Genomic DNA, 10,359 nt, shown 5'->3' with positions numbered 1-10,359 from the left:
CCCGACAGCATCATGCATGTTCGCTTGTAAAACCCTCGCTCTCACCTGTCACCCCTCAGCCACCTTTGTGTACCCCCCCCCCCCCCGACCCCATTCGTGCAGACGAGGTAAAACATCTACCTCCCTCCGTGTCAGAGTCCCCACAGGTGGGCCCCGCGTGCTCAGGTAGATAATATCACTGTTACTATAGACTGTGTTTGGGTTAGACGAACACACACACACACACACACACACACACACACACACACACACACACACACACACACACATACACACACTCTTGCGACGGGGGCAAAACAAAGTGCTCTGCTGTGCGTGATAACACCAGAGCTACTCCCTGCAAATTAACCTGAGGAAACACATTAGCCTGGCACGAAACACCCACACATTACAGTAAAACCTGATTTTCCTTTACTTTTTTTTTTTCTTGTGACATACCTAAGGGGAGCGTGGCATTGTGTTTGTGAGATTTGTTTAGAGTTATTCAACAAAAACAGCGGTGCTAATCCGAACCAGCGACCGGGACCTTTTAATGTCTCCGTTGATCATGTAATGGGAGTAAGCTGCTCCGTATCCAGAGCGACCGGGAACCGGCTCTGGTTCTGATCTGCCGCCTGCATGTGTGGCAGACTTTATAAATGTTCTTTCTTTAAACAAAGGCAACATGTATGGCTTGAATGTACTCATGGCCAGAAGCTCTTGGGATGGCTTCCATAAACAGATCACCCAGGTGGTCCATGTGCGAGAGAGCGAACAGTGTGTGTGTGTGCGCGCACGCCTCTATGTATTTCAGCCTATGTGTGTGTGTGTGTGTGTGTGTGTGTGTATGTGTGTGACTGTGTGTGTGTGTGTGGACAGAGATCTGGTGGTGGAATCGTAACCAACAATCTTTTCCCTTTTCCAGTAATATTTTCTTTCTCCAAGAAAAAGGCCAAACCTGATGACTGACCCTGTGAATGCACCTCAACATTTTACATTTTACAACTGACTGATGTTCAGACAGACTTGAATGTTTGGCTCACGGCGACAAATGAAGGCAATTTGCAGATCAATCCATTTGAAAAAAATAAATGGTATTTCACAGGGACGGATTAGGTTTATCAGTACAGCCAAATGCCCCGCCATGTATTTGTGTATCATACTTTGGGACAACAATTCCAAAATGTAACCCTCATGAATATCGATCAAAAATCATGAGATAATGATAATTAGTTATCATCAATCTTTAAAACACTCAAAATATTTCCCAAATTTCTGTTTTCCAAAAAAAGAATAGAAACAAGATCCAGAGATGTGTATTTATGGAGAACAAATTGAACTCTGGTTTATCTATCTATCTATCTATCCATCTATCCATCTATCTATCTATCTATCTATCTATCTATCTATCTATCTATCTATCTATCTATCTATCTATCTATCTATCTATCTATCTATCTATCTATCTATCTATCTATCTATCTATCTATCTATCTATCTATCTATCTATCTATCTATCTATCTATCTATCTATCTATCTATCTATCTAAACCTTTATTCTATTCCTCTAAGAGTGTCCTTGGTGACCACCATGTGACCCCCTACAGCCCTGTTCCTGTTTACAGACCTCGGTTTATAGTGAGTGGGTCTACGTGGCAACACTAGTGGATTAACTGACACCCTGAGTGGAAAAAAAATTCCCACTGTCTCTCTCTGTCAGTGGCGGAAAGTAAGAAAGTACAAATACTTTGTTACTGTGTTCAAATACAGTATCTGTACATACATAAGCATTTACACTATCCACTTTTACAAAGCAAATATCTATAATTTCATTCTGCTATGTTTCTAACACAGTTGCATTACTTTATTTATTTATTCATTTTTTGCATTTATTTTTTAAACATTTTACACATATATATATTTGCAATCGTTTTTATATTATTGTTTATATTATTTTTTAATAGGCTTTGTTACTTACTTTCACTTTTACTAGAGTCCTTTTGTGTTGGTCTGAGTACTTCTCATACCTCTCTCTCTCTCTCTCTCTCTCTTTCTCTCTCTCTCACTCTCTCTTTGACACACACACACACGCGCACACACACATACACACACAAAACTATTTTCCCTCTCTTCCTCCTTTCTACTTGTCTTCTTTCTTATTCACCCGGTGGATGGCAGGTTTTGTTCCCTTTCTTCAAGACAGGTGTCGAATCATGAAAACAATGCAGCTGTTTTGACTCCTAACCCTACCCCAACGTTTAGATTGTGTTTTTATATAACCCTGGCCATGGCCCTAGTTTTCAGGGCCTTTCTTATCTCAGGCCACACTCGTTTCAGTGAGTGACAGTGGTGTGGTTAGGGGGTGGGCATTTGGCACAATCTAAAATAGCCCGCGCCCCAATCATTCCCTCTCTTACGGTCCCGACCGTGAAAACAGTGCGCCACGATGGGCACGAAACAATGTTGTTGTTTTTTAGATGTAGGTTATTTTATTTTACTCCGTTTCCTTATGGAATGAAACAAGCAATGTGTGTAATGGGGACACGTTCTCCTACTGTGTCTTGACCAATTTCTGCTGCGTGTGTCCAAAATCTGACTTTTTCTTTTAATCTGTTTGTCTGGAAACAGGATTATTCTGAAATATGAAGTATATTTAGCTGTGTTTGTCTGACTCGGAGGGGAATCCGGCTTGTGTTTCACAACACTTAATAGCGTCAGGTAATCGCCGTGACTCATTGTTCGCGGTACACAGCATCGCGTGTGTCTTTGGGGTGTATTGACGTTGAGCTTTTATGTGTGTGTGTGTGGGTGTGTGTGTGTGTGTGTGTGTGTGTGTGTGTGTGTGTGTGTGTGTGTGTGTGTGTGTGTGTGAGTCAACGTGTTGTTCGTTAGGAACTCGATCTCCTGAAACGCTCCTTTGACACATGGGGGATCACTGTGATGGATCCAGTCACACCTGTGATTACTAACGCTGCTTCTCGAGGATAGAGAGCGATAGAGGTGTGGGAGGAACACGTTTGTCTGTGGTTGTTTTGTTTGTTGTTTTTACGTTCAAGGAGCTTCTGCCATTGTTCACCGACGAAGCTCCCCCTCTGACCGCAGCTCTAAAAATATACACAACACCCGTAATTACGGTAAACGCGTATCCCCCCACCACCAACACCCCTCCTCCCTCCTCCCATTCTCCTGCTGAACACCTGTGCCGATCAATGTGTGCGTATTTCTGTGTGTGTTTGTGTGAAAGAGAGAGAGAGAGAGCGAGCGAGAGAGAGAGAGAGAGAGAGAGAGAGTCAGTCTGTGTATTTTTCCAGGTAATTTTTGACCGAGCTTGCCTTGAGCCCGTCAGATTTCACAATGGAATGCGGCTCATGATGTCAAAGTCACCCCAAACCCCTGTCTGGAGGGATTCATTTTCTTCAAAATTGTAACTCCGGCAGCCACACACACACACACACGCATACACACACGCACACGCACACACATACACGCGCACACACACGCACACACGCGCACACACGCGCACACACGCGCACACACGCGCACACACACGCACACACACACACACACACACACACACACACATACACACACACACGCAACTTTGTCTTTCTGAAGGCTCGTAAAGGGAAGGCGATCAAGCTTCTGTGTATGTGGATTCAGTAATGATGGAGTTTATTTTGCTCCTTGTTGTTCCTCGCATGCAGGGTGTGACACTATGCGTACAGATCCACATCACATACAATTCCTTGATTTGCAGACCTAGCGACGGGAGAGTACCATGTGATGTACAACAAAATGCTGGAGGTGTCACCGAGACCGAAGGTTCACTTGATGTAAAAACAAACAAAACAGTAATCTACCAAAGCCGCCTTTACACTGAATCCGAAAACGGATCACACCATCAGAACACCCTTCCGTGACGTCGCAGTGCATGTGTCCAGATTTTTCATCACAGAATATGACAAATTATATGACTTTTACGTTTTGTCATAATTCATTCATATAAATAGAGATTTATTGATTGATGAAATGAAGGAGACCTCCGTCGACGCGTCGTTTGTAGGATTCAGTGTAAATCCGACTTTAAACTGTGGGGAACAAAACTGTACCCCCTATCCCTCAACTTGTACGGTATACTAGTAATTGGAAACAGAAAATGTACCTGTCACCTCCATCACACTTCCAGCGCAGCGCACGCAAACTGAATGGGCTTCCTATCGACGTAATCACATTCCTCCATCGCTGCTCTATCTGCTGTAGCCTGGTTATCAAGACAGTAATGACAATAACGTGCCAGAGCATGAGGGCATCTTCTGTCAGTTCTAACCGCTGGCACGCTCTGCCTGTGGTGCGACATCAGATTATCACGGAGCGTGCGTGTGTGTGTGTAGCATGAAAGTCTATTTGTACTTTTTTCTTGTGTTTTTTAAATCGATCGGAATCAGCCATAGTGCATTGAAGTCAGATGTCGCGTGGGCTTCTTTATGTCGTGCATAAATAATTGATTTCATTCATTCTAAGCATAAAAAAAAAATGCAAATTTCATTTTGAAAGAAAAGTACAGGGTTGGGGTTATAGGTCTGTTTTACTTAAAGTATGATTTGTGGGAAATAAATTGCAAGAAATACAACACATCTTTGTAACATCACATAAATTGGAGTCGTACAATTGGCAGTGTGACACAAGAAAATAACTGAAAGATACATCTTGAAGAAGCAAATTTAGCATTGAGTCAAAAAGTAATGAATGTCAAAAGAATGTCCTACCTACAGGTTTAATTAGATTCATTTGGTTCAATGTGAAATGAGTTTCAACTTGAACTGATTTCGATACCGGGTCAATGATCACCATTTATTTTGCTTTAGTCCAATAAATTCACCTAAGTTTTGAGAAGATTCCTTAAACTAGTTAAACTATGAATGGAAACAGGCAGATTCGTCTCTGGAAAACATTGTCCTTTAAGAACATTAGAACCGTATTTGATTTATTTAGGTTTGCTCATTGTCGGTAATCCACCTTCACAATGCACACAGCCATACGTCATCTGGAGGTGGATCATAGTTTTCACAGTCCTTTAGTGTAGCTTTATTTATCTGCCACGGTAAAATCTCTAATAACAACAAAACCGGCAGTGGCATGTCATGGAATCCAGTATGGGCGGGGGAATGCATCCCATAATATATTATGGGAACAATTAGGCAAACGGCAAAGTTGATTTCCACAATAAATATTCCATGATGAGAAGAGTGCTATTCTGAAAACCCCCCCCAAAAAACAGCCTTTACATGTATAAATGTCAAACAGGCCGGCGCGGCATAATTTCTCACACTTGATTTAATGAGCTGTGCTCTGGGATCAGATAAGCTCTATCAGATCGCTGCTCAAGTCATTCTATATAAACATCCACAATAGCGTCTAAGTTGTAGGCATGTGTGTTGTACATGTGCACGGCAGACAGATCCCAGGACTCAGACTTGCCCCAGGGCCTCGCCACGGGTAAATGTGATCGGAGGAGGTCCGACTCTCCTATACCTGTCTGGTCGCTGCGCTCACACTCTGCTGAGCAGCGAAGCCCGAGCCAGGTGCATACCCTGCATAGCTGCAGCGCGGCTCTGCATCACACTGCTCAGCAGATGTGCTAATCCCACAGGTATTTGCACCAAAATCCCCCTGCAGGGTAGATATCCTTTGAGTTTTCTTTCACTCCAGAGCACCGCCCGGGGTCGACGGATGGAAGAACAAAAAAAAGATTCCTTCTGAGAAAAAATATTTCTGTATCTGGAGATATATAGTAGCCTTGGTAGTAAATCATGAATTTGTAACATATGATGGAGATACTGTAGAACAGTCGAACAGTGCGGAATAACGTCTGCCAGAATAGGAATGAATTATGGCCGTTTTTAGAGTTTCCAAGGCTCTCCTCTAAGGCTAAACATCAGGGGAGAGTCTTCAGCATTCACGGGAATTAAAAGAACAGGTCACAAGCTAGATTCCAGCTCTAAACATTACCATTCAGCAGATTCACTCAGCATTATTTAAAAAATGACGCATAATAAAATCCAGCATTGATGGCAAATCTTGTGAACATTGGAAATTGGTGCAAATAGGAGCGGATCAGACTGAAATCATAATACAAATCACATAACACGGTAGATTAATGGAGGTGACACGCATACTTGCAGAAATGGAGTCAAGGAGATTGTGTGACTGAAAAAAAAAAGGATTTGGCATTTTGGAAGCAGTGAATACAAGTTGGAGTATAGACGTTTGTTCTTTTTTTTTTTTTTTTTTCCACTCAGAGCTCTATCACATAGGCAAAGCCCTTTAGTGACAAGACAGGGCACACGCAGTAGCCAACCTGTTCTTTACAGAAATGAAATTACGGGACAAGGACACAACATGATTTAGCAGCAAGGGGTGAACTTCAGAAGACACCCTTTGCCCCAATGCATTAAAACAACATAGGACGGCCACATTTTGTTGAAAGTGTTTAAAATCACCAGTGCGTTGATGCGGTTTTCATACAATTGTATCTTGTCGAGCCAGGCGAAAATGACAGGTTATTTAATTTATCAACCCTTTAGAGGGTTCACGGGGGTCAGTACCCCACGTTTTTGGAACACCAACCACGAACACCAACCACCACTCCCCCAGACAGCTATTGTCTTTTTGCCAGAATTGCCCATCCTGAAGATGGTCTGATTTTGATTCAAACACTTCACACCAGCACAGCGACACCCCAGTGTATTTATACTCTTGCTGTTTCCGTGGTTCTGTTTTTTTTTTTGCCATGGCTCAGTAAGTGTCATGAGAAGTTAAAGCTGTACCTGGCAGAGCGTGTGAGGAAATGCATGTATCCTTCAACATCAGAATTATCTGCGCATACACACCACACCGCCACCGTCACCATCTTCACACGTCTGTGGGCAGCGGCTGGAATGCAGGGCCAGACATTCCGCAGGCCTTCGCCTGCATGTCTGAGATGTGGGGGGGGGGGGGGGGCGAGGCCAAACTAGTGACGCACTAGAGCCTCACCTGTACATCTTAGTTCATTAGTTCATTTTGTTTTTGTTTTCTATTTTTTTGAGCAAGCTAAAAAGGAAGGAATGACAATAAAAAAAAAATTTTCTTCTACCCTCTCGCTCTTCTTCCTCTTGATTTAGTGTTCGCATCAGATGGTCTGGGGGTTCTGGAGTTTAGAGTAGAGAGAGAAGGAAAAGAGAGCGCAAAGTCAGCGTGTGTATTCGGATCCTTCAAGGGATCATCGTCCATTCCTGATTAGGAGAGCTGGGAAACATCAACATGGTGGATACTTTGATTCATACCAAAGAAGTGCATGTGCCTGTGTCAGACTGTGTGTGTGTGTGTGTGTGTGTGTGTGTGTGTGTGTGTGTGTATGTGTGTGTGTGTGTGTGTGTGTGTGTGTGTGTGTGTGTGTGTGTGTGTGTGTGTGTGTGTGTGTGTGTGTGCATGTTTTGCAGTAGTTGCCAACCTGATAAGCAGATGAGATAAGTGTAAGATGTAAGCAGAGACATGGCACTGAGAGGGCCGGTGGCACGCTATGAGCTATGGAAACCGCTGACCTAAATTATACGTCTGATGGATTTATTACCCAGTGGAGATATTAGGAATAAATTATATATTATTATTAAGATGAAGATTATCTGCACAAAATAAGATCAAATTTCTTTATAAAGATGTTTTCCTACACTCGTACACATGTGAAGGTGTGTGTGTGTGTGTGTGCGTGTGCGTGTGCGTGTGTGTGTGCATGTGTGTGTGTGTGTGTGTGTGTGTGTGTGTGTGGGTGTGCGTGTGTGTGTGTGTGTGTGTGTTCTGTTCGTACAGGTTGTAACATGAGTGGACGTGCATGCGTGTGTGCGTGAGTGTGTGTGGTGGTGGTGGTGGGGGGGGGGCTACGAGTGCAGTGTGTGTGGTGTTTCATGTGAGAAACGCAGCGGGGGGTGAGAGAGCTCGTGGGCAAGCTGAGATAACAAAGTCCATTCAGTGCAGAAACAACAACAAAAGCACTTGAAGACAAACACAGAGTCCCTTTCCTCTGGGAGACAGATCTGCCCAAACTATGCAGAATGAAGCTCGCCATTAGCCATTAAGGGACCGCGGCTTGTCTTCCAAGGAATATACTCATCCATAGAGATATACAAAGACATTAGTACATATGTACAGCCCTAAAATAGCCCTTAACCCATTCCTGGCCATGATATAACAGAAACATGAGAATATGCGCTGACTAGCCTGTGAGGGTTTATCAATATGAGAGGCATACAATTTGTGCCGTATCCAAAGCTGTTAGATATCTAATGATACGCCATGTCAAAGCAACCCTTTCCTGAAATATCCCAGAAACACACTTACATACATAGTCACGTTTATTAGATCCTTTTCTTCTTTGTCTACCCTGCCCTGAGGAGCTCCACGGGGCTTTACTGCAGTTCAAACGTGGTACAACCCAGTACAGAGTCCACCACGCTCTGCAGCCCCCAGCAAATCAGCTGGATGGAGGTTGTGTGTGTGTGTGTGTGTGTGTGTGTGTGTGTGTGTGGGTGTGTGTGTGTGTGCGTGTGTGTGTGTGTGTGTGCGTTGAGGAGTGGACGTATGGCTGGGTGCCTCATATTATGGATATGAGGATCATCTATATTTGTCTCAGTGCAATGCAAGCACCCCTATGGACTTGAGTTGTTTCTGGTCGTTGGTGTGTATTGGTGTGTACGGGCGAGTTTTCATGTGTGTTGGTGTGTGTTGGCGATTGTGAGGGCTGATCAAGGGGACCGCGACGGGCTTGCCTCCTTGCTGAGAAGAACCATGTCGGTTAGAGGAAGCACAGCCGGATGAGCCCAAAATGACACAAGGGAGAGAGAAACAATTGTGAAATAAATGTTAATTCACTTAAAAAGAGGCTTGATGAACTGTGAGAAGTTATTTTTTTAGAGCTGCTCAATAAATAACTTTTGTCACTGTTGAGTTCCTGCTGATAATGAACTACGATCATTACCATTCCATGCACCTTCCAGAATGCACATATGGTCCAAGTTTGACGTGCCTAAGTGAGCTTTGAATAGACGTTTAGCTTGTTTGTGTTAAAGTCATAGATGGATGGCATGTTAAATACTCAATATTTTCACCTTAGCTGGGGGTGCAAGTCGGGCTGTTTCAAAACCTGACCCAAAGACACTCCCGCCTCCAGCCAGCTAATGAACTGTCAAGGTCGAGCTCATACAGAAAGATGCAGTCCTATTTGCCACGAACATGAGCACTTCTTGAAAGAGAAGTGAGGAATCATCTGGAAGTTAAAGAGGGTGATCATGCACACTTTAATGATCCTATAGAGAACAAGTCCCATTCAAAAATGTTTTTATGTACAGTAGGTTGTACTTTATTTCACATTTGTCAACAATTTGACCCAAGTTACAAGTTGTTTTTCTTTGTTGTTGTACTGTGAATTATGTTGCATCGCGCAAGACATTAGATCTATAATGCAGACCCGTTATCCTGGTGGTCAAGTTATCAAACTTTGATCAAAGTACAGTTAGTCCTCATCTTAACCCCCTTGTTGTTTTCCATTGAGTGGCCAGAAAACTGGGGCAACAGGAGTTGACATTGGTGAGTTGAGAGACAGAATGATGTAGGTATTATGAAACAAACAAGGTCGTCGGTCAGAGGTAATCAGGGGTCATCAGAGGTAAGATGTCGGCATCCATTCTGTCAGCCATGGGGCGATTAAGATGAGCAAAGTTACCATCATGGTAATTCTGACAGGTGATAAGCATCGCTGTGACCTGTTGGCCCGATCGTGAGCACTGGAATGATTTAAAGAAAAACAAATACACCCTTAACTGTTTTTGGCCATAGAAAACAACCACAACACAATCAACAGAAAAAAAAGTCAGCTGAGATCATACTGGTCACAAGTATCTATGTATGTATGTATGGATGTATGTATGGATGGTTGGATGGATGGATGGATGGATGTATGGATGGATGGATTTATGGATGGATGGATGGATGGGTGGCTGGTTGGATGGATTGGCAGATGGAGGGATGGATACATGAGTGGATAGATTATAGCATTCAAACCTGAAAGTAGGGGTGAATGGAAGGATGGCGGATGGATGGATGGATGGATGGGTGGGTAGATGGATGGATGGGTGGAGGATGTATGTATGGCTGAATGGCTGGATGGATGGATGACTAGATGGCAGGGGATGTATGTACAGCTGATATGTATGTATGGAAGGATGGATGTGTGGATGGATGGATGGATGGATGGATGGGTGGCTAAATGGGGGTCTGGGGATGTATGTATGACTGGATGGATGGATGGATGATGATATGTATGGATGGATGGATGGATGTGTGGGT

The sequence above is a fragment of the Zeus faber genome (assembly GCF_960531495.2).
Source record: "Zeus faber genome assembly, chromosome: 1".
Lineage (NCBI taxonomy): Eukaryota > Metazoa > Chordata > Actinopteri > Zeiformes > Zeidae > Zeus > Zeus faber.
The sequence above is the reverse complement of the archived record's forward strand: the minus strand, read 5'-3'. Positions refer to the sequence as shown.